We start from the raw sequence: 24,243 nt of genomic DNA on the forward strand, positions 1-24,243 counted from the left end.
TCAGACTATATATACTTTACAAAAATAAAAATAAAAATTGTTTGAGCTGTTTTGCTAGCAGGGGTGCTGCAGATTATACTGAAAATTAATTTTGGAAACTTGGGTACTCTACCGGGTGGAGGTGCCGGCAGCAGCAGCCGCAGCGGCGGTGGCGGGAGGCTCTGCAGGGGCGGCGGCCGCTGTGAGGAGAGACTGGGGGCTGCCCCGGGCCAGACCGGCCCCAGCCGGTTCCCGCCGGTTCCCGCCGGCTCCAGCGGCCCCACCGCCGGGCACAGCGGAGCCCCTCAGCCTCGGGGAAAGCCTGGGGAAGAAAGGGCAAAAGGGCTGAGGGAAACGGGGTGAGAAACAGCCCTGCCAGCCCCGAGGGGAGAGCGGGAGGAGGGCAGGAGGTGCTCCAGGCCCCCCTCCCCGGCAGAGACCCCCCCCCGCCCCCGGTGGGGCAGGGGTTTCCCTGCAGCCCCGGGGAAGGAAGGCCCCAGGCTGGAGCAGGGAACAGCCTGAGGAGGCAGGAGCGGCAGCGGGGAGCCGCCCTGGGCTGGCTGCGGACGCCCCTTCCCCGTCCCCCTGCGCTGCTTGGGAGATGGAGGCGGAGGAGTCTGGAGTGAAGGAGAGCCTGGGAAGGAGGGGGGAAAGGGGTAGGTGGAAGGTGTTTTTATTTTTTTTGCCTTTGTTTCTCACCATCTGATAGGAAAATCTCATTCCTTAACTCTTGTACCAATTAGTCTTTATAGTATGAAATTGTATGAACTTTCTTAAGAGAGAGAGAGAGAGATAATTTACATTGTATACTGCATAGTCATGGGTTAAGTAAGCATGACTAAAGGGCCCTGGCTCCCACCCTGAAGAATAAAGGATACCCCTGGACTACCGAGATAATGCCAGTACCCTAGCCCCTCCAACATCACTGTGAAACCCTCCCGTTATCTGGCATCCTAGGAAAGTAACTGTAGCAAGACTGACTCTAGGGACATCTAGATCAAGAAAGAAGCAGATGGATGATGACACCATAGAATTACAGTTGCTTTGCAAAACAGTAGCATAGTATGTGTGTTAAGTAGTGATTGGTCAAATCATGTTGTACCTGAATGCTTGAAAGGTGTAAGAACCATGTGTAAAACCACATTTGGTGTGCCCCAATACAGGTGCGACACTTCATGCACATGAATAAAATTATTCTTGTAATTCTATACTTTGCATCCTAGCCTCTCTCCTTGGCCAGCCCTGGCCAGTTGTGAAATTTTCGTGACACATCCAACTCTATTTTTAATGGGCAATAAATTAAATTACTTTTCCCCTAGTTGAGCCTGGTTTGCCCATCACTGTAACTGGTCAGGGATCTCCCAGTCCTTATGTCGACCCACGAGCTTTTCTGTCTTATTTTCTCCCTCTGTCCTGTCAAGGAGAGGGAGTGAGAGAGCGGCTGCGTAGGGTGTTGCAGACAGCCAAGTCCAAGTTCGAACCACCACATCAACAAAGTTGACTGCAATGGTACGGGGCAGCAATGTTTTTGCATGCTAAACAAAGTGTTGCAGGCCATAATCTGAGCTGTCAACATAATCACAACACAAATTATAGAAAGCTAAGTAATTTGAACAACCTTTTTTTCCCTCTGTTCTTGAGAAATTTTTAGGATTTGCAGTAATTCAAAGCTGATATATAACATAGCTCATTCAGGTGGCACATAAGGCGATGTCACTAATGGCTGTAAAAGACTGAAACCTTTTGAGTGTTCTTGGCATTAGCAAGCAGTTTCCAAGAGAATATTTCTAGGGATTTTAACTACCATAACAGAAACTACTTTGAATTTTATAAATCATTTATTCAGGTAAAAAAGTTTTCAGCTCACAGGTGATATTTACTGACCCAACTGATGTGTTATAAAGTTAGAGGAAAAGAATTACGGAATAGATGAGTGATGCATTTGAAGGGCCATATTCTGACATAAACTGTCATATCTTCTCAGTCCATGAAGTGGATGATTTTATCTTAATTATGCACTCTTAATTCCACTGCTGTATTTAATAAGCCTTGTCACCATGCATTTTGGGGTCTGCTGTTCTCACGGTTACATTTATTGCTAGTCTCTGTTGAGAGTGCACTTTCATAGGGGCAATTTAATAACTGCTAAAACTTAAAGAGATAAATGCAGAAAATTGCAGGATGTTAAAGATGCATGCTAATTAGAGCTATCATAAAATGTCTGAAGGAGTAAGTGCATTTGCAAATCTGAAGGCTTTGCTAGGAGACTGGGGGAAATAAGAGTTATGGAAAACAAGCTCCTAAGTACAGCACAGCAAAGCACTGGCGTTAGACTGAACTCAAATCAACAATTCTGCAAAGCAGCACATTCCTTTGACAACAGGCAATCTGAAAGCCGATTAACATATGAATTGCAAACAGGACATGCAATAAAATCTCACTGTTCTATTGAAAAATAATAAAACTCGAAAACTTTGCAATAAAACTTAAAATGGGAAAGAGGTGCTGTTCTGCTACTCTAGTGATGATCATGGTATATGTGGGGTAGGGCAGGGCTTTCCCTATTCTTAACACTTCAAAGGCTAATCTGACATCAGGGACAAGGTAGGAATCTATTAACCAACAGCTCTGAGAAGAACCAGGAATAGGAATGTATCTAAACACTGCCACCTCCAGCGGGAGTGACCTCAACATAATTCCTGCTTGGGGGTCTCTGGAGTAAGAAAAGAAATATAATTAGGCCTGGTGAGGAAGCAAGAGTATCCAGGGAGGAGTCATGTTACTTGCAGCCACATTAATGTTACTCTGTCAATGTAAAATGGCTGAAGGGCAACCTCCACACACGTGTGTGGGGGCAAATATTCGCATCACAGTCCCCAGGCAATTTAACACTTAAAGAGGGGGCATGTATTTTGAGCAGATCAAGCATGACAGTTGAAGTGGCTATAGTTGCAGGGCTCAGTCAGCTGATGGTGTAGACACTGAAATTCCTTACCACGTAAGCAGTCAAAAGGTTTTAGTTCAGTTATATGCAATGCCATTTCCACTGTTTTATCAGGCAGATGCTTCAGTAATTGATTTTCAGAGTAGAAGAAGGAAGGGTAGCCTGTAACAGAGGGATTAGTGCTGGCTGCAAGCACACACTTGTGCTACACTTTCCAAGGGATGATTTGGTAGTGTACTTTGTTTATCTCAGCAAATATTATCCCACCACCATCAATACAGCCATTTACTATAAGACACAATCTTGCCTGCAAAAGCAATGCCTTTTTAATATCTAATACACCCCTACATTAAACCAACTGTTGCTTATTATACGAGTGATATAAAAGAACATCAAGTTAGTTCCTTCTTCCATCTTTATTGTTGGGTTTTCTACCATGCTGGAGTAAGATAGCTCCACATTGTGCTGTTTTTTATGCCAAGAGACAGTGCTCACGATTAAAGCCCTGTGATCTTAGTACACTGCTAGTTTCAGCCACAATTCAGCCATACAGTAATTGCTATTTATGTTCGTGCTTGATGTGAGGGAATAAAACAGATATACATACATAATCCCATGGCTTTGTTTAGGAACAGTGTTTTCACACAAAAGTCATGAGGTTTGCATTTCAATATGTGATACTTGTATGACAGACAATGGTTGGTAAAAAGGCACTAAGTATTCTCATCAATTTTTCTGTTCAATATACATAGGAATGGCACTGTGAGTATTTGCATTATACCATGACAGAAGATCAACATTTTGCTATGGGACTACAAGTAGTATCAGCTCTTCAAGCAAATATCAAACATATTACCATAATTTAAAAATGCATAATATTTGTCTTTTATTCATGAATAGAGTAGCAGTTATCAGTAACTCTATGTAATTTAGTTAATTTTACTTCTGTTTTCAGATGTGTTATTGATTCGTCAATTTGATCATAGGCAAGAACTTCCAAGATACTGTTTCAGAATAGAGGTAAGCAGTTCTAGAAATTGCACAGTTCACTTCATGATGGTGTAAAGTTGGCACCTCTTCTATATGCTAAGTTTTTGATGTTGCAGGCTGCAAGGTAAATTTTGAGCTAAATATCTAAACAAGCTAGTTCAGGTACTGACAGTAGTCTAACTCTCAAGGAGGAAAGATCTTCAGATTTCTTTACACATAACTTTGATACGCAGTTGTCCGGGGATAACATACACCATGCGTTTATTTTATGGGTAGATTTTGCTACCCAAGAATATCTGGGGATCAATTTTTCAAAGTACTTGCATTAAGTGATCAGCTTTCCATTTACTTCAAGTTTGAAGGTACCTGGGCAACACTTCTATGTAGATACTAAACTGCTTTTGAAACTGGTCAGCATGAGGCACCAAAATGCCTTGACCGTCTGGTGCTTTAATATTCATTTTTTAGGTGAAATTTATTTATTAATGGTACTTTAAAATGATTTTTCAAAAAGAGTAGGCTTCCTTGGTGAAAGAACAGCCCTTGCAAATCTTCTGATGAAGGTCAGCACAGAAAAGGATTTTTTGACATAGGACTTAATGGTGCAAAAATTACTGAATGTGGTACGAAAGTCTGCAGGTAATACCATTGGCCTGGATAACTTTCTCATTGATTTTTGAGTAATTTTTTCTGTGCTTAATTTACCCATTTTTACTGGAAACCTTTAAAAGTAATCACAGCTCAAGGCTAGCTGCCAAATAGATTGAAAACTGAGCTTATATCACTGCAGCCCTTCTGTAGACAGATTGCTTTTCTGCTATACACCCACCTCTATGTTGAATAGTCTGGAATTGCTGCTGAAGTTCTAGTGCCTATTATATACTCTGCTTTCCTAGATATCCTATATGTAAGCACAATCTTTTTTTATTAAAGACACCTTATAATAACATTCTTCCTCATAGAGCACCACTGAATCACCCCCTATGACAAACTTCATGAAACAAGATACAAGTTTCTACATGGTTCAGTTGAGTCTACTTATTTTCTATACTTCCAAAGCTATATATGGAGACTTATTACACTGAATAACATTTCTTTGGCAGTCCCTAATAAATATAGTGTGGGTTTACTTGCTCCTGCATTACTACAACACTCTGTATTTTTATTTTACCTTTGGATGGAAGCACAATTGACAAGAATCCACTACAGCTTCTCCTCTTTGTTGGACTTTTAATAATTTCCAGTCTGTCACTAATCATTGAGACTGGATTTTCACAGATATCGGTTGGTCTTCCTGAAACACTAATATTAATCTCTAGAAGCTTCATCTTCAGCCAGACTCCATACTGGAATCCTTAACGTACAGTATCTTTTTTAACAAGTTACTAGGAGCTGAATGACTCAGCTTTAACAGTCCTCAATACACAATTCTGGACAATACCAGGAATCACTGCATCACTTTTCAGTAGATGATTCAGATAATCCATTTAACTTGGTTTTAAACATGCTGGCAGCAAAAGAAGCTTTAAGGAAAAAAGTTGTTTCTTCAGTTTCCTTTATCTGATTCATTTCATTCTGTTATCTAACTCCTAGTATATATAATCCATTTTGTTCTGTTGCCTACTTACTACTATGTAAACCAAATAATCTTAAACACTATTATAACAGGCTTAGAGCCAAACACTGCTGTATCTATTATATGGTTGGTGTCATCATTTTTTTTCATTGTTAAGAAGATCACTCTTCTTTCTTTTGTCTGTAAGCAAGTTCAGTGCTTGTGTTACAGATTCCAGGTAGATGCTTAAGAATGTAAGGAATAGTCTCTCAGTATATATCTAATATATCGATATATTAGGTTCTTGTATTTTTAGGTTTCCTGTTGCTCTTTATATCAATTTTTGTTCTCTTTTATTGAAAAGAATGTTTTCACAATGCTAATATATAACCTCCACCTAGGCATATACTTAAAAGTATAGATTTAGTAGCACAAACTCTACAAAAGATTCTTCCTCTCAAATTAGAAATCCATTGATTCATAAGTGGTTACAAATATGGAGACATTACTTTGATGGAAGCTTGTAAAAGACTGTAGAAAATCTATCAATCAGTCTACTGTTAGACATAGGGTTGGCTACCAGAAATTTCAGGACACCCATGCACACTAAAACAGCAGTCTGTTTTCATTGACTTCACAAGGATCTTTATTCAGCAAAGTGTGCAAGCTAATATAACTTTCCCTTTTTTATAAGGAGTCTGGACAGGTCAGATTAAATTCTAGGATGAAATATCTGATTTCAGTAGCTCAAACATTCTGTAAAAGGACAATATACCTTTATCAGTGCAGAATAAAAAAGACTGATAATATAACTTTAATTCTACCATATTCTACCATAGCTGAAGTAATAGGAGAAATTAGATTGTATACAAATTAAGCAATATTACATAAGCAGAAATATCAGTCCAGTCAAATTACAAGCCTAAACACTTAATCTTACTTGCATCATTAAAAATGCGCCGATTATAATGTACTATGCAATGCAGTGAAGTAATTTCCCAGAAACAAATGCTATTGAATCTTACAAACTGCTAGATTCAATATTTACTAAATCTCCTGCTGTAGAGAGTATAATTTTTATGTTTTTAAAAAAAGACTACTTGTATCACATTTTTGCAATAAAATGATGTATAACAGCAGGCACACAGAAGGAGTAAGTGGTGAGAGAATCCTGTCCACCAGTAAAAGTTTCTATGGAATCTTATACAGAATTGTGTAGAAACCCAGTGTTAGGGTCTTAATAGAGTTACCATCAATTTACACTACCAAGAAAGGATTGATTACCAATGTTCACTTGTTAAGCAGTCCAACTCATTTACCCAATATTCATCTTTGGATTGTGACTTGATAAGTTTCTGCCTCTAGGACTCGTGCTGCTTTTCTTACAACTCAAGGTCTCAACATTTAGTTTTACTGCTAATCAATTTTTTTCACATGAAAAGAAAAAGACAATACTACTGGTCCCAATGCTGAACATGGAGAGACAGATAGAAATTATAATGTGCATCTGGGGGACAAAAACACTAAGAAAGGAGAATGTCCATTGGCCTTTATAGAGGAATATAGAGTCCTATAAAGCACTTTAACAATTATGTTTTTGAATTTTTTAAGAAGATTACCTGAATTACCTCTGTGCCCTTAAGGAAGAGTGTAATGACAAGGGCAAAAGCTACGTAAAGTAAAAATATAAACTACAAAGCAGGGTGATCTTATTGCATGTATGCAGCAGAAGCAAACCCTGCTTTAGCTTACAAGTGAGTACACACACCACATCACACACCACAAAAAGGTTTGTCATAGAGCCACATAAAGGAAAAAAGATCACAGACATTCAGATAAGGGAACTTATATTATCTTTTCAATTTCTGATGCTGTCCTGGACAGTTAGGATATTGGAATACCCAAGCTACTTGCATCATATCAGATCTCTCAAATGTCTGATACATTATAAATCATGTGATAGGACAGGCATCAAGTGCATCAGGTGCTTTATGTGCTAGTAATTTCTTAGGACTAGTCACATGACTTCCAAATTTAAGTCTAGTTCTAAATTAGAGACTGTTAAACTTTACAGTAGAATAATGTACACCACCAGAGTATTTTGAAAATAATGTTCCTACATTAAAATACTTCAACATTCTTACCTAATGCAACTTTATATGCAAATTAATTACTAGTCCCATTTTTGAAGTAGTTTAAAAAGAAATGGGAAGCAGATATAACATACTGAACACAGGGTAGAATACTAGCGTATATTGTCAGGATCATCTAGAAAACATTTTATCAAAATTGTTTCGTAAATGATGACAGATGCACAGACAGATCTCCTGTCACACACTTTGTGACTGTCTGCAATCACAAGTTCCACAGACATTTTAGTCACTATTTCTCATTTCTATGTTGTTTAAGAAGGGTAAACACCACCGCAGTCTGTTTCTCCCATCTCTACTTCGTCTCCTAAAATCAACCCTTGTTACTCAGAACTTTGGTCAAAGAGGTCGAGCTATATGTTTCAGTCAATGTTAGGATTTGAGATATCAGAGCTGCATGCTGAGTAGATACTCCAGCAGAATTGCTCAGAAATGAAAACCAAGTCTATTCTTAAGGGTTTGCAATTATTTACAATTCAGCAATGTATTCCAGTATTTCAAATTTTGTCTTCCGTTACATTATTTCTGTGTTTGTGGTCAAAAACTATCATCTATGGTCCTAGCCAACTGCTAAAATTTAGTAAATTCTTCTGGAGTCCTTCATGGCAACCTGCATGTAATTTTATAAATGAAACTTTGTCATACATTGCATAATTAAATTGCAACCATTAGATGTAGTAAGACCAAAATGATCTGCAGCTTTCTTACTGATCTTTGACTGCCTAAGATGTTAACAAGTTGTTAACTAAAAAGGCTGCAGTAAGTAATAAATTATTTAATATTAACATCACAGATCAATCTACTTTACAAACATTAATGTATTTTTTAAATTATCATATACATACAAATATTGAGGGAGGGAAAATCTGCTCCTGATTTTCTTTATTTATGTTTTGCTGTGCTTTACCTAAAAATATTTTACTCAGATGTTCTTTTTTTGATAAATTACATTAATTAAGATATAATTGAGATGTACCTGTATGATTCAGTTGCCCCAGTTTAACAGTAGAAGCAACTAGCAAGTAGTTTAGTGATACTGTATCTGTTACAACCTCCTGGAATTCCCATGCAAATAAAATAATCAGGTATCTGAAATAATGCAAGATATTTTTTGATGACTTGGCAATTGCAGGTCTGCTCTCTTAAAGGCTGTTTTGTTCTTTTAGTCTGCTTGTAACTGCAGACAGGATGAAGAATTTGCCATATTATTTCAAGGTAAAATTAGAACAATTTATGCACATCACAGAGAAAAAAGAAGGAATACATGCCCTAATTCTCAAATTCTTTGGAATTCTTTTACTATATCACACTTCAGTATACAGATGCATAGAAAAAGAGATGGTAAAGCAGGCATTCTGGTTTGTGGTATGCAAAAGAAAGCTTTGCTTAATGACTGAAAACACAGAGTTTTGAGGGAAATGATCCATTAACGTGGGCTGCTGGAAAGCAGTCTTAAGAAGAAAGGACACTCAAGTTACTGAAGTATACTTGCCAACTAGTGAAAATCAGTCTGCAAGTCCAGCATAGGGTGTTGGTATTGCATCTTTTCAACAGTCAATCCAGATAGAGTGTTTTGCAGAAGAAATGTTAGGGCCCATCTGAAGCAAAGCAAACTCACATAGACAAAGACATAATCAGAACTTGTTAACAAAAACACATCATGTTAAGAACCGTCAAAAATGAATGAGAGGAAACATCTGGAAAAAGTGAAAACAAAACCCAGCAGGTTGTACAGAATCCTACTGGTCAAATTCTTAACAGTTTGTAATGTAACAAAAGATAAGGTGGTTCTAGGGATGTAGTTTCTTTTGCCCATACACCCGGAGACAATATTTAGGTCCTAAAACTGCGAAGAAATAGAAAACTCGTATAAGTGCCTGAAGAGTAACTTTAATGAAATAAAGGGGGTTATAAATCAAAATGAAAAGGGAAACTACATAGGAGACTGTATATATATATATATATATATAAAAAAGACTATTTTTATATATATTTAAGAATCTCCCTATCCCTTATCAGGATAAGAATTTTTCTAAGCATCTTTTCACAGATAGGGGAAAGGCATGCAGAAGAAGGATGAAAATTAGTAGAAAGAGAATCAAGTGTTGCCTAATCTGAAGGTAGCAGCCAGATTAGTACCCAAACTTCAGTATTTTCCCAGTACTAAGAATCTAATTATTTTAGTGTCAACAAAAATAAATAACATGTTCTACTGCACTTAAGAGTACACCTGTACAGATCTGTGTAGATTATTGCAGATTATCTGAGCTGACTGGGTATGAAACAGCATCTGTAAACCATACTGCCTGATTATCGTCATCCTTTCTAGTAGGCTGAGTTCCTGTCTGTGGCACAAATGCGTGTGCCAGAGTGATGCAAGGAGATTACACACATGCAGTACATCTGGCACATCCCCAAAAGCAACAGACTTAGTGCGCAGCCATTGTCCACTCCATTCAGGTCCTGGACGTGGAACAGAATCATAGAATCATTTAGGTTGGAAAAGACCTTTAAGATCATCGAATCCAACCGTGACTAAATAGACTAAATGGAATGCAACACAGCCTACACCTTTATGTCCAAATACAGAGTTTAATGTACTTTAGCTTCAGCTGAAAAATAAACTGCCCATGAACCTCAGTGGAAGCAGAGAACTCCTGAAATTCCATCTTCAATGTTTTCTGAAATATATATTAAGATGGACTGCAGCATCAATACTAAAATGAAAAATGATGTCATTTATAATTAAAATACATAAATTTAAGTATGAGTTACTGGCCTTTTAGAATGCTTGTATGGAAGAATTTTTGAATAGAAACTTTAAGATAAAAAAAGAAATATTTTTTCATAAAAAATATAATTACTTTCACTGCCACAGCAGGTTCTCAGAAAACAAGTAAATTTAATCCTATACATATAAAGAGTATCAAAAGATACCACATAATCAAATTCAAGAATGATAGTAATAATGTTGTATATTAGATTCAATAGTGCGTCTCAGGAAATCCCCAAAGCACTAAATCCCAAAAGAAAATATCTGTAAACTTGTCTTTTTCTGTAAGCATTTGCTATTGGACAGTCACACACAGGAATCCTGACTAGACCTTTTGTCTGGTGCAGGATATGCCTTCTGTGCTAGACAGGCTTTCTGTAAATGTTCTAAGTTAAATTCTGCTCTTTTTCTCTTAAGTTTCTATTCTTCTCATTCTGCTGAAGTCATATGCAGTTAATCCATCTGTAGATTTGTGAATTTTATTTCTAGTGTATCCGATCAATGTATTTTATGGTTTGTAGCACGCACGCTTGCCTACGTCTCCCCCAGCCTTGCTGTAGCCAAGCAGTACTGGCCTGTGCTGCTTTCTGCATCCAGTTCCCATAGGAGTTCTCTACATCTGCACCACTGTGTTCATTTATGAAGTTGTTCCCCTTCCCCAAGACCTTTTGCCATCTCTCCCTTTACTAAGCCCCTAAGCCTGCAGTGTTCTCAGTAACTCCATTACGAACTCCATCACTAACTCCATCATGTAACAGAGAGCAGGCTATTACCTGCTGTCTTCCAGTGCAAGCCATACTTTACCTTGGACACCTTCTGACTTGTCAGACTTACTTTGGGGCTTGCTATACCAGTGTCACAGCAGGGCCCAGGGGAGACAGGAGGAAATGCACTGGGCAAGGTGTCACCAGACAGCATATTTTATCACATTTGTGAAGTTACTCTTACAGTAGGAAAAGAAGGGGAGAAATAGGCTGAAAGGCTACATAGGCCTCTTTTTCATTTAAAAAAAGCGCCAGTAAATGCAACAGGGATGTGATGATCCTGTCCCAGCTCCACTGGGCTGACTGCCACAGTGTTTGCTCCAGTGGCTGTAGCTGGACTGCCAGGCAGTTAGAAGAAAGATGGAGCTACTTCAGTGGTTCCATGAGCCAGCAAGACTCAGCAGCCCCCAGAGGTACCCTCCACCTTTCAGCAACACTGCTTTCAGAGCAGCAGCTATTTACACAGCCTGGAGAAGCCACAATGAGATAAGGCTCAACCCTCCTACTGCCAGTGGGCCAGGTGGTTCCTTGCCAGCATACCTGTAGCCACTGTAGTCACTGCCATTTTGATATCTGGAGCCCTGTGTCTCCTCTGTCTGACACACAACTAACATCCTCAAGAAAAAGACAGAGGAAGGAGGATTCAGAGCAGCAAGTACCCTGGTGCACCAGCTCTTACTCTTTCCTTGCTGCATTCCATGCCTGTCTTGCAAACATTGTACTTGTACCCACTCCTACACACACATTCAACTTCCCTGGTGTGCTGGCCGTGCCTTGGCTACCCTGATGACAATCTGACAGCAGACTGAGGAAAGTTGCCAGGACATGGAAGGATCCTCTCTTCACCCATTCCATCTACTTCTAGGCGTCTGCTTTTGCTGGTTGGGGCTGTTGCCTGCATGAGTACATCAAGGGAACCATCTGTTTTGTGCTCTGATACAAGGTGCCATTGTAGGTCTGGTGAGAGAAAGTTTTACAGTATCACAAGAGTGATACGCCCATGCCTGGCTGTGTATAGATGCCTACTGCAGCCTTTCCAGATGAGAGATGCTCCTTCCTAATACACAATCACTTTCTGGGCTCTTGATGGGTGCAGATTTCAGCTATAACAGTACAAAATCACGATGGGAGCAAGCAGTGCTCTCTGCTACAGAAGCCATAGCAAGCTGCAGGTTACACAGATGATGACTCAGATAGCACAGCCCATTCTCAGCTCTAAGGTGTACTGTTATAACCAAAGCTTGTCTCCTAGGTGTGCTCCAAGAACTGTGAGGAAGGGCAGCAAAACTTGACACTCTCTCAAGTTACCCTCAGACCCTGCTTCTATGGCAGATATATGGAACCCCTGAGACACCACAACTGGAAGAGGCCTGGAAGATAGCCTCCTTCTCCAGAGGCCAAGGCAGAATTAGGCAAGTGCAGCTGAAGTGTAGAATTGATGGCTGTCATCTTTCTGGTGGGAGTGTAGGCCAAGAGTCAGGTCTACAGGGTTGTCCCAGGCATTGAAATAGAAGTAGGAAGGCTACAGACTTTGTATGTGTGTGCACTTTATGCACAGGAAGCTGCAGATAATCTCTATCTACTCTATCAGTTACTCCCTGATGCCTTTTGCTGATACTAGGTCAGCTCAGACTTAAAACAAGCCTCTGTTTTGGGCTACAAATGGGCCAGCTTTGTTCACAGTTATTAATTCTGGTAGGATCTCAGACTGAGGGGGAAACTACACAAGATGAGAAAGTATCAGAAAACGCTTATCTTAAAAGCAACTTCTCAGGAGAATTAAGATGAAGGAGTCTCTTTATCACATCCAAACAAGAAGGCATACTAATCATACTTCCAGTGCAAGCAATATAGGATTTGCTTACTTCCCCCTGTCCAGTATAGAAAACAGGCAATTTTATTTTTTTAAAGTCGTCTACTCTGCTCCTACATAGCTGTGATCAGCTTAAATTACCAAAACATAGATTGATATTCAGAACTTTTTCATCTTGTATTGTTACTCAGTTTTACTGCTTAAGTGATCAATAGGCATCAACTTGATTATTCATATCAGTAGAATAGTTGAAGGTCTTTGAGATAAAACCACTGTGTAAGATATCCTGAACATACCAAATGTCTTAGAAATATGTGTGGAAGGACAAACAAATAATTCTTTCAGCATGCAAACATTGGCATTATGAGCATCAATTCCTGAACATGGCGTTTCTGCACCTTCTTAGCTGCTGCTGGAAGAAAAATCAGATGAACAGCACATGATATGAATTCTTGCTGATGAGAACAGGAACACTGAGTGCATATAACATAGCAATCTCAATGAACGTTCATACCATTGAGGGAAAAAAGGTGCCCCTTTTTTGCCCTTGTAAAGGTACAGAGACATGGGTTCATCTCACGTTTAGGAGAGAGGACACAAATAACAGTGGGCTCCTGTTATCCAAATCAGTTCTTTCCCCATCTCTAACTTACACTTCATTTTTATTTTTTAGTGCCAGATATATCCTGTCAGTATATTTCAAAAGCATGTATTCTTTGCAGATTTTCCAAGTGAAAGATGTACTCTTAGTAGGTTCTGGAGTCATGTATTATCATGTATTTAAGATATAAAGGATTCTTCTTAAGGTAACAGAACAAAGTTCAGATGGATTCAGATGGACTTTTCTGAAATACTTGTTCATGTTTGCTACATCCCCTATTGGAAACACAATTGTTTATCTTGTTCTGACTTGTGCTGTACTTTGCTTTACTAATGACAATGTTGATAATGCTGATGCTATTAGACGTTTTGTTTAAAATGACATGACTATTATGTTTCAATCAAAATGAATGCTAATCATCAGGAACAGTAACCAGTTAAGTCAACTTTATTTTAAATTGCATTTGACTATGTTGTAATCAATTCAGTTCTGAGACACTAAGAAAAGCACATGATTTTATCTCTGATTTTATATTCCCCAATGGTCTGTTTATATTAAAATGACTGACAGATTTACAGCCTAATTATAAGAAGTTTCATAAGCCAGTAAACATGTACTGTTCATAGAGAGAGAACATTGAGAGGCAAATATATTCCGCAGCTACCATTAATTGTAAGAGAAATATTTTCTTGTTAGATTGTTCAATGAAGCAAGCTCTTTTCTTCCTGATAACAGTTATCCCAAAGGAAAAACAAAAAAAAACCCACAATCAAACAAAATATGCTAACACTGCTGAAAGCTCTGCCTTTGTTTTAACCTCTAAAAACTCATCCTACAAAGGGACATCAAAGTCTGGATATCTCATTTTTAGGAATAGGACTTCCAGCTAAGCTAAACCTACGTCCCTTGGAAGGGAATTTAGACAGAACATTCCACATAATCTGACAGGTATTTCCTAGTTGAATTGTTTGGGTTGAACCAACTACTATTTCATGCTGTACTAATGATCCTCCTACTTGACATTTCTAGTCTAGACAATGATTTTAACCTGGGAAGACTGATGAACAGCTATCTGTTTAGACACACACTTAACAAAATAAACACACTTCTTGATACTGTATCTTCATCACTGTGTGAGCAGCATAAATATATTGGATCGGTGTACTCTTTCGATATATGTATAATCTGTATATATATTTATAGGATATGTGTATTATACACATGTTTATATATAAAACCCAGAGTTAAAAAGCTATGGAAGTGAGAGTAAATCAGACAAGCAACAGATAATGTTCATCAGGGTTTCTAGTTTAGGATAAAGTCTCTAGGCAAGATTTGTAACTTCTACAAAAAAGAGTTCTATGAAGGTGTTGCAATCAAAACCATGTTATTAGACGAAGAACACGCCATACATATGGAGCTAAAAATTTACTATCATCGGTCAAACTTACCTAATTAATACAGAAAAGCTTTATAATGAAGTTAGAAGTGTTATACACAAACTTCCTAGTATCTAGCTCTTTTGGACTTTTCAGAATAGGAGAAACAAATACCACTAGGGTATTATCCCATTTAATAGCTGCCAATTATTAATAGTAACTACCCCAGTTAAATACTTTTTATCTTGAAACTAACTCAAGATATACAACCTTCAATAACTAGGGGTGCCATATACTAGTGGTTTACCCAACCTCATTTGCATTTGTGGTCACAGTAATAGTAAAGGACATGAGAAGTTATTTTGACTTGCACAAGGATGAAGTGTTTTCTGTGGCGTTAAGTATGAAAATATTTTTTTTTCTACATAGTGAAAACACATTCCAGTCCTAGTGGTTGACACTATACAGGGTGTGCTACCCTATTCCTTAATTAGCAAAAACCAGACACTAGCCAGGTTAAGGGTAAATTGCTCTTCCATATATTTATCACCTAAGCTTCATTTTAGTAAATTTGCCTCACTAACCCAAATTTTAACAAATTACAAAACCTTTCTATCCAAGAACCACCATACAATAGAGGAGATCATCAGTTCAATAAACTAGAGAAAGGAGCTTTAGATTGTTTGATGGGAGCTAGTGATAAAAGCCCTCCACTAAGTAAAACACAATTCTTACCTAGCCAAAGGAGCTGAGAATTGATCGCTTCATTCTACTAATGGACGAGGGAAAAGGAAGAAAAATGAACTGCAGTCTCTAAACATCAGAGTACAAAACACAAGGCAGAACTTGAAGTCCTAATATTTAGACAAAGCTGCAACCTCACCAGCACCACAAACATTCATGACAAGTCACAAGATCGGGATTTAAGAGGCCAATACAGAACTAAAAAGGGCGGAAGTGTTAAATATTAAGAAAGATAGATTTGTTCTAAAAACATAGTGATGAAAAGACTAAACGTTTTTGCTGGATGAATATAAAAAGGAAAAGAACAAAGACTTGTAATGATAGAGACTGTTTTAAACCATTGTACCACAGGTAGGAAATTACATATTTTTGGCAACAGAAAGAGTGAGAGCTAGTGATAAAGGGAAACATTAATTATCCAATATCTGTTAGAAAGCAACACAGTCAGACACAATTTCTAACAGAAGTTAGAGAATGCTCTGGGGAGAATGTGAAACAGGAGTTAGTTTAGGAAACAGCTGTCTCCAGTCTCAATTCCAACTGACAGGAGGTGGCTGAGGCTTAGAAGGTAGAAGATACTGGGGATGGTCATAGAAGGATCAGGTTCATAATTCTAAAGAAAAAGAAAGGAAGGGGCTGAAATAATAATAATTTTTAAAAAAAGGGTTTTTTTCAGAAGTTTCCATTCATTTGGGGATTAGATGAGTGGCATGGCAAGATTTGACTTTCCATGGAGTAAAAATACAGAATAATTTGCAGTTATTGAGAATAGAGATTTCCAGAAGTAGAGGAACAGCAGAAAACTGTATTAAAAATATGATCTAGCTAAACCAGGATTTCTGTTACACTTTGGGGGGGGGGGGGGGGGGTGGAGAAAGAAAGGATGTCGTACAGAACATGAAAGCAAAACTACAAAATTAAGCAGGAGTCTACAGAACCAGCACAATCATCTAGGGATAAAACCTGGAAGATTAAGATACAAAATCCCTGATAAACAGGAAGAGACAAAGGTTCTATAAATACATCATAAGCTTGAAGACAAGAAAGGAAAATGAAGATTTCTTATGAGAAAAAGATCAATCATATAACAGAAAAATTTCAAGAAGGGTATAGTTTTCATTACCATATTATCTTTCTCTTTGTGACCAGACAGCAAGTGTAGTTAATTCTAATACTGAAACTCAAAATAAAATGACATGGTAAAAGGTATTTAAATATATTTGATGCAATTAGATGGGCCAGGGTAGGGGTGGAGGAAAGGAACAAAACCTTGAGCAGTTAATGAAAAAAACAAAGTAGTATTTGAATCACAAGTCATTGTCTTTGAGATCTCATAGAAGAGAGAAGTCTCAGGGGACTGAAGAAGGGCAAACCATAACTTTCCCTTAGGAAAGGGAAGACTTGAGAAATCACTGACCAGTCACAGTGTTTTCGGTATGTGGAAAGATACTGGGAGAAGTTATTAAACAGCCAATTTATAAGCACTCTACAGGAGAATAAAAAGGTGATAAAAAGCAGCCAACACGGCTTTCTCAAGAGTAAATCATGTCAAAACAAACTAATTTCCTCCTTTGATGTAGTAACTTTTAGTGTAATGGATAAGAAGGAAGTAGAAGATGAGATCGCTTTACTTTTAATAAAGCTTTCTGCACAGTGCCACGTGAGACCTCATAGGGAAGCCAGAAATATACAGCCTTATAGGCCCAGTCTGAACAAAAGATTTAAACAGTATTGAGGATGTGTAATACATGCTAGCATAAGGGATGACATTACTGCATAACATAGTATAAAAGCAAAAAGTAGACCTAGGCCTTCCTAATCTCAACCACTAAACTTTTTCCTGTTTATGTCCTCTGGTTTCAGTGAAGGTGTTTGTTTATTGCAGGTTTTGAAGTTAAATTCTGTAGATACCCCTTGGTTAGAAGACGTACTTGACTGGTTGTTACAACTTACAGAGCTTCACAAGGTAAAAGGGAAAGTACTGGAGCAGGTAAGGAAGGGAAATGTCAGAGGGTCTTAGTGCATGCATATGGTAAACGAGTAAAAGCTATGAACAAAAGATACAGGATAAGGGGTACATATTTGCTAGCACTGAAAAAAAAAAAAGAGTAGAACCACCCATGATGTCCAGTCCCCAGAAGAAAGGGTGGCCACTCAACATCTCTCTTCTCTAAAATCATGCTGCTCTCCAGTATTTTCCAGTAAAATCAAAAAGGTTCAACAGCCTAGATAAAAAACATTGTAAGATGAGTGCACAACAGGTTAAAAGTCACATTCAGCTAACACATATTTGAAATTCACTCAGGCTGCATGAACATATGATGTGAGATTCTTGCAAAGGCTTGGGATGGACCCAATTCAAATCACTGTTTTCATGAATGATTCAGACAACGGAGTATGAAATGTTCTTTGACATTTTGCAGATATCACCAAACCAGGAAAAGAGTAAACACTTTCAAAGACAGATCTGATTCACCTTGTCAAAATCATTCTTGACTCCAATTTAATAAGATGAAGTTAACAAAAGAGAAAAGCAGTAAAATATGAAGCAGAAGGAAAAATTAAATTGAGAGATATAAAAATAGAGAATAGCTGTCGCATAGTACTATTTTAAAAAGAGATTTAGAAGCTTTAATGGACTGCAAATCAAGTCAATGATACAATATTGTAATAAAGGAAAGAAAAATAAAAAGGAAAATATAAAGCTCAATTCTGGGATGTACTTTACCTTATAAGAAATGAAATTATTCCCCTCTTGTCAGTTTTGCTAGCGTCACAGCTAGAATATTCTCTTCAGTATATAGCACTACATTTTATGAAAAACAAATAAAGAATAGCTGAGGAGACAAAAAGCATTGTAGAATGAGAAAATAAAAAATACTGTGAGATACTGAAGATAACTTTTTTTGTTGTTTAAAAGAAACTAAAAAGAATAATAATGAAGGTATACATATCTTCCAAAATGCTCAGATGATTGTAGCAGAACTGCTCTGAGTCGATTAGAGCTTTGAAGGTGAGCTGGCTAGATTTCTTCCTTAGTGGAATTTCCCCAAAGTGAGCCAACAGTGAACAGAACATGTGCCCCAGTGACTGTTAGAAATGAACAGTACTTTCTGGTTCTCAGTGTCTCACAAGGAAATAAAAAAGAATTTGCAGAATCTGCAACAAGGAAGGCAGAAGTATTAAGAAACTAATACTGGAAGAGACAGGCACCAGAGCAGACCTCGATTTTAAGAATTTAGACACATGGAAGCAGAATACTGTTAGAGTCTTCTCCAGTTGTACATGTCTATGATTTTAAGAGGCTAAAACTAAGGAGTGGACCTGCTTTTGTCACAATTTGATAACACACAAAACATCCAGAAGAACGTAACTGATGAATTTCTAACACATGAAATAATATTTTTTGAGCTAACAACTCTCTAAGATGCCATGCGCTTAACTGTGTTCAAAACACTTCCTGTGTAGAACGAAGTCGTGTCAATAGATTTAAGTATATCTGACCATGATTCTATCTATGCTATTGTTTTTGACACCTACACCTGTGCTTGTCTGAAAGACTGTGAGAAGAGCAAGCACCTTCCATAGAGGTCTGTAAAACACTGGTATGAGGGAAGTATGAATGGGAATGCATGGTTCTTTAAGTACCGGAAGACACAACAGAGCAAAAAAATGGCATGTATTTAGAAACAGGACATGACTGACAACCAAAAGCTGGTGAGCACTGAAGCAGGTATGTTTGCAACAAGACTACAGTACAGATGACTTTTCAATAGCAGACCTGCACTCTTATAATAGGTATGGCAGTCTAGCGTGTGTGATTCCTCTTCTTGTCATTTCAACAGGAAAACAGACTTTAGCCACAAGATGCGGAAAATAAGGCAACGGGCAGCAACCTTGCCTCAGATTTATAGGGAGGGAAGTGAAGGACGGAGGACCTCAGGGATGATAGATCAGACCATATCAAGTGTTGACTTACAAGAGCTATAAAATGTCTTAGCCAAAAATCATCAGTTCATTGTCACCAGTCAAGAAGAACCTAAGAGATGACTTTATAGCTGGCAACCTTATCTTCCATGTCACAAGTAGTGCTAACCTAACTAATTGGATATACACCTCTTGGTGCTAGTATGAAAGAATGAATTAGTAAAATACATGAGAGAATGAGTGTGAATGACTGTTTAAAGCAAAAATTCTTTTCCATAAGATATTGCTTTGAGTTTTCTTAGACTTAATTCTTACTCAACTTCTGGAACTCTTATTCAGGACAAAGTCAGAATGAAGCACAAAACAATCATCAAGCAATAGTTTTCTGCTTATGATTGAGTAAAAAGATTTTAATTCACAAATGAATTAAAAGAAAACATTTATTTTTTGGCTTGTATTAAGTTTGATTTTTTACTGGTTACAGAATTCATTTTTTCTTTAATTTGTGAGTGTATTCTAGAGGCCTTTATAGCTGTGAGGAAAGATTGTTAGAGAAACTTAGTTGCTAGGTAGTAGTCCAGAGGCAGAATAATAGTTTCATAAATAAAATTTGCTGCCACTTTGACTAGAAAACTTAATTTTTGAGAAATCATAATTTTTCCCCACATACACATTATTTGCTATTATCCAACAGGTGAAATTAAATTATTTCACTAAAATGGACTTCAGAATATTATTTCCTTCAGCAGCAGGATTTTAATTTTCTTTAAATGAATCAGTAATTTTAATTGTTTGGGTTTTTTTGTTTCCACATAATTATTGTTTTTAAAATGTTTAACATACCAGAGGTGTTATGCATAAATTCCATGTTAGAAATCATGTCCTCTCTTAGTCTCACAGTTGCATGCAGGATTTGTAAAAGCAAAGTTTCTTGTTGCAAGGAACGCTTAGGCAATTTTATACCACGTATTTCTAGCCCTTCATATTCAGTGAGTTCACTAAATTTAGCTAATCAATAAGTAAGTCTGCCTTGGCAAATATATTTTCCCTCCTCAAAACTCTGACTTAGGGAAGCCAATAATAACTCTGCTCTGTGTGTAAAAACTCATTGCAAGATTAATTTGAAGTGATGAAGTTTTCTCTTGAATTTGGTCTTAGCATTCTGCATACTGTGATAAATATTGATCTGAAATTTAGAGCCCTGCCAGCAATCTTTTCCATGTCTGATAATATTTCTCTAGGACAATGAGGTGGGATGATTAAAATGAATCCTAGTGGCTAAGAGGAGCATGAAATGCAAGGCTATAAAGTCAGTACTGCCAATTTGTTTGCAGGCCATGCCCCTAAGTCAATTGGAATATGTGTGAAATAAGGCCATTAAACGTAATTTATATTCAGTGGAGAAAAGCTACGGAAATATAATGTGTGGCTTCAAGCTTTGCCTTTATCATCTGCTAAAATAGGCTTTACTAACTAACACTGAAAATTACTTTTTTTTTTTTGTTCCAGTTTAAGTTGGATAAAATCAACTCCTTTTTCACATTCCTCCTGACAGCATGCAATCTGCTGCCTGCCTGAAACTCTTATCTGCATTTACTCTTTATTTGCCTTTTATTTCAAAAGCCCCATCACTTTGTTTTGGTCCTCCATGAGGACAATAACATGCAACTGTCTCTCCACAACATTCTAACAGGTAATAGTCTCCTAGTTGTGCATGTACTTCATTTCACTTAGATCTATAGCAAATTTAAGCCACTTTAACTTAAGGTCTTAATTTCTTACTGGAGGAGATACTTAATCTATTTAACACAGGGATAAAAGTGCCATGAGATAGGGCTGCAGAGTTCTTCACGAGATGTAGTAAAATTTTTTAGTAAATTTTTTCGTAGTAAAAACATTGAGATTTTTAGTAAGTGGAAAGAGAAATTGTGAAGTATGAAAAAATTGGGTGGAGTTTTAAAATTCTGTAAATCTAAAAGCAAATTTTATTTGTAATCTTTCACAAATTGTTTAAGGAGATTAAAAAAATCTTATTGCCACTTCTCTTCCTAAAATACAAAGAATTTTATATGCATAAGAATGAAGAATCCTGGGCATCTTCAGAATTAATATTAAGAAGATCTTTTTAAAGCTGTCACTTAACTAAGACAAATGTGGTTTTGTCTTAATCTACATGACTAATGCTATATCAAAATCAGAGTTCTTTAAATCTGACACAAACATCAAATTCTGTTACCTTACACAATAGATTTTTGCTATGGATGCAATTATCCCTTTTCCATATTTATGTTTTGTGAACTTAGATTAAATAAGAGATCAGACTTGTTTAGAGTGATGAACTATGGAAGCATATGAATGTATTTTTATTTGTGTCAGTATAGTTGTGTGCCAGCTAAAACCAGAAAAGATGGAGAGGACCAAAAGAACAACTCAGTTATGCAAGAAAGTAGTGAAGATGAGACCAAATACTTGGATCTATCAATACACAAGTCAGTTTTCAGCAATTCAGAACCTTCTCCATAGACATGTTGATCTCTGCTCTTGGTGAACCACTGCTAAAGTCTGGTTTTCCTGCATTTCCCTCTTGAGCCCGTTTTTCCTGTTGCATTATAGTGAAGATTAAACTGTATTCCTTTGAACAGTTCAGGATACTTTCTAAATATATGCTTGTCAACTTGATTAGCAGTTGTGTAATCCACATCTAATATGGACTGTGCTTGACAGATTGTGCCTCTGCCCTTTCCATCTTACAAAATGCAAATCTACCTACTTTATAGATTTAAATAGGTACAGCAGATGGGAAAAAATGCCTTTTTTTTTTTTGTTTTGGGATATTTGTAAAGTTAGTTTTTAAAAGGATGTCATTAAATATAGTGGCTTTTGCATAAGATTAGGTTATGCAGAGGGAACAGTTCATTTTATTTGATTTGTATTTCATCAAGTTATCCCTGCTCTCTACATGTATAGGAGAACAGAATTACCCTGAAGTTCTACTCTTTATGCACACATACACACAATTTACCTATGCAATACAGCAATGACAGACCAGTCCCACAAAACACAAACTGGCAAGACTGCTAACAGTTCACACTCTCTGTGTTTGCTGCCTGTAAAAGTCTGCCTACTCTCTTTTTTGCAAGGTCTGGAGTTTTTTGCCTTTCCGAGGATAATCAGTCAAGAACATTAAAAATTAAAAAAAGTGTGCATTAGGAAAACAGTCTCTACTGTTACTCTTAAACTCTCAGTACCATTACAATATTGCAGTTTAGCTGTTTGCAAACCGTTATTCCCTTATCCATAGACGAATACAGAAGTTAGCATGTCATTACATTACTACACTTAATTCACATTTTTTCTTTGTTATTATCATAGAATCATTAATCACAAAGTAACTTAAGTTGGAAGAAACCTGTGGAGGTCATCTTGTCCAAACTCCTGCTCAAAAAAGAGCCAATTTACATCATGTAAATTAAGGATTTATCCAGTCAAGTTTTGAATATATTCACAGATGGACATTCTACAAGATCTCTGGGCAGCCAATTTAACCACCCTCATAATGAAAATAGATTTCCTTGTATCTGTTTAGACTTTCCCATGTTGTAAACTGTGTCCATTGCCTGTCATCCTAGGGGAGCCTGGCTCTGTTTTCTCTATATGGTTCCACTAGCTTGTTAAAGGCATCTATGAGACCACCCCCTTAGCCTCTCTTCCTAAGACCAAATTCATCTGTTAGCCTCTCTCCTCATATGTCATGTGCTCCAGCCCTCTAATGACCTTCATAAACCTTTGCTGGACCTGCTCCAGAACATCAATGTCTTTCCTGTGGTAAGACGCCTAAAACTGGGCATAGTACTTCAGATGTAGTGTCACAAATGCCAAAGAGGGGGGAAGAATCACTTCCCTGGACCAGCTTGCCACACCTACTAATGCAGCCCAAGGTGCTGTTGCCCTTCTTTGCTGCAAGGGCATGCTGTTAGCTCTTATTCAATTTGCTGCCCACCAGGACCCCCAGCTCCCTTTCTACTGAACTGCTTTCTGTCCAGTACATGTCCAGCCACTACTGTTTTGTCAGGTTATTATGTTCACGGTGCAGGACTCAGTGTTTACCTTTTAAAGACTCGTATGAGGTTTCTGTCAAATCATTTTTTCTGTTTAAGTCCCTTTGCACAGCAGCCCATCCCTCCAGACCCCTTTTCCCAGTTTGTCATCATCCACAAACCTGTAGAGAGAGCATTCCACTCAGTCAGCAAGTATTTTTTTCCACTGCTACATGAGTGAAATGCTCTTTAAACTTATGCCCATTTCTTTGGTCAAACCTCCATTGCATTATGTCTCCAATCCTTTCATGCAGCTTTCTTAAGACAGCTGTCAATCACTGTCATGACAGCCATTACAGTCACAGGGAAGACATTCAGCTGATTAGCCATCAGGAGCTCTACTCCATTTCCTCACATGGGCAGCTAGTGCCATTTCAGCGCTTCCAGTGTATCTTGTCTGGCTGCTGTTTACTGTTGCAGGAAGGTGTGAACCTCCTGTCTGATCTGTATCATACGTATCCTGGTGGAGATGTTGAAGATAAGATACATGTTGTGGTTTAACCAGGACAATACACCATGAGATCTCA

The sequence above is a fragment of the Haliaeetus albicilla genome, chromosome 21 (assembly GCF_947461875.1).
Source record: "Haliaeetus albicilla chromosome 21, bHalAlb1.1, whole genome shotgun sequence".
Taxonomy (NCBI): domain Eukaryota; kingdom Metazoa; phylum Chordata; class Aves; order Accipitriformes; family Accipitridae; genus Haliaeetus; species Haliaeetus albicilla.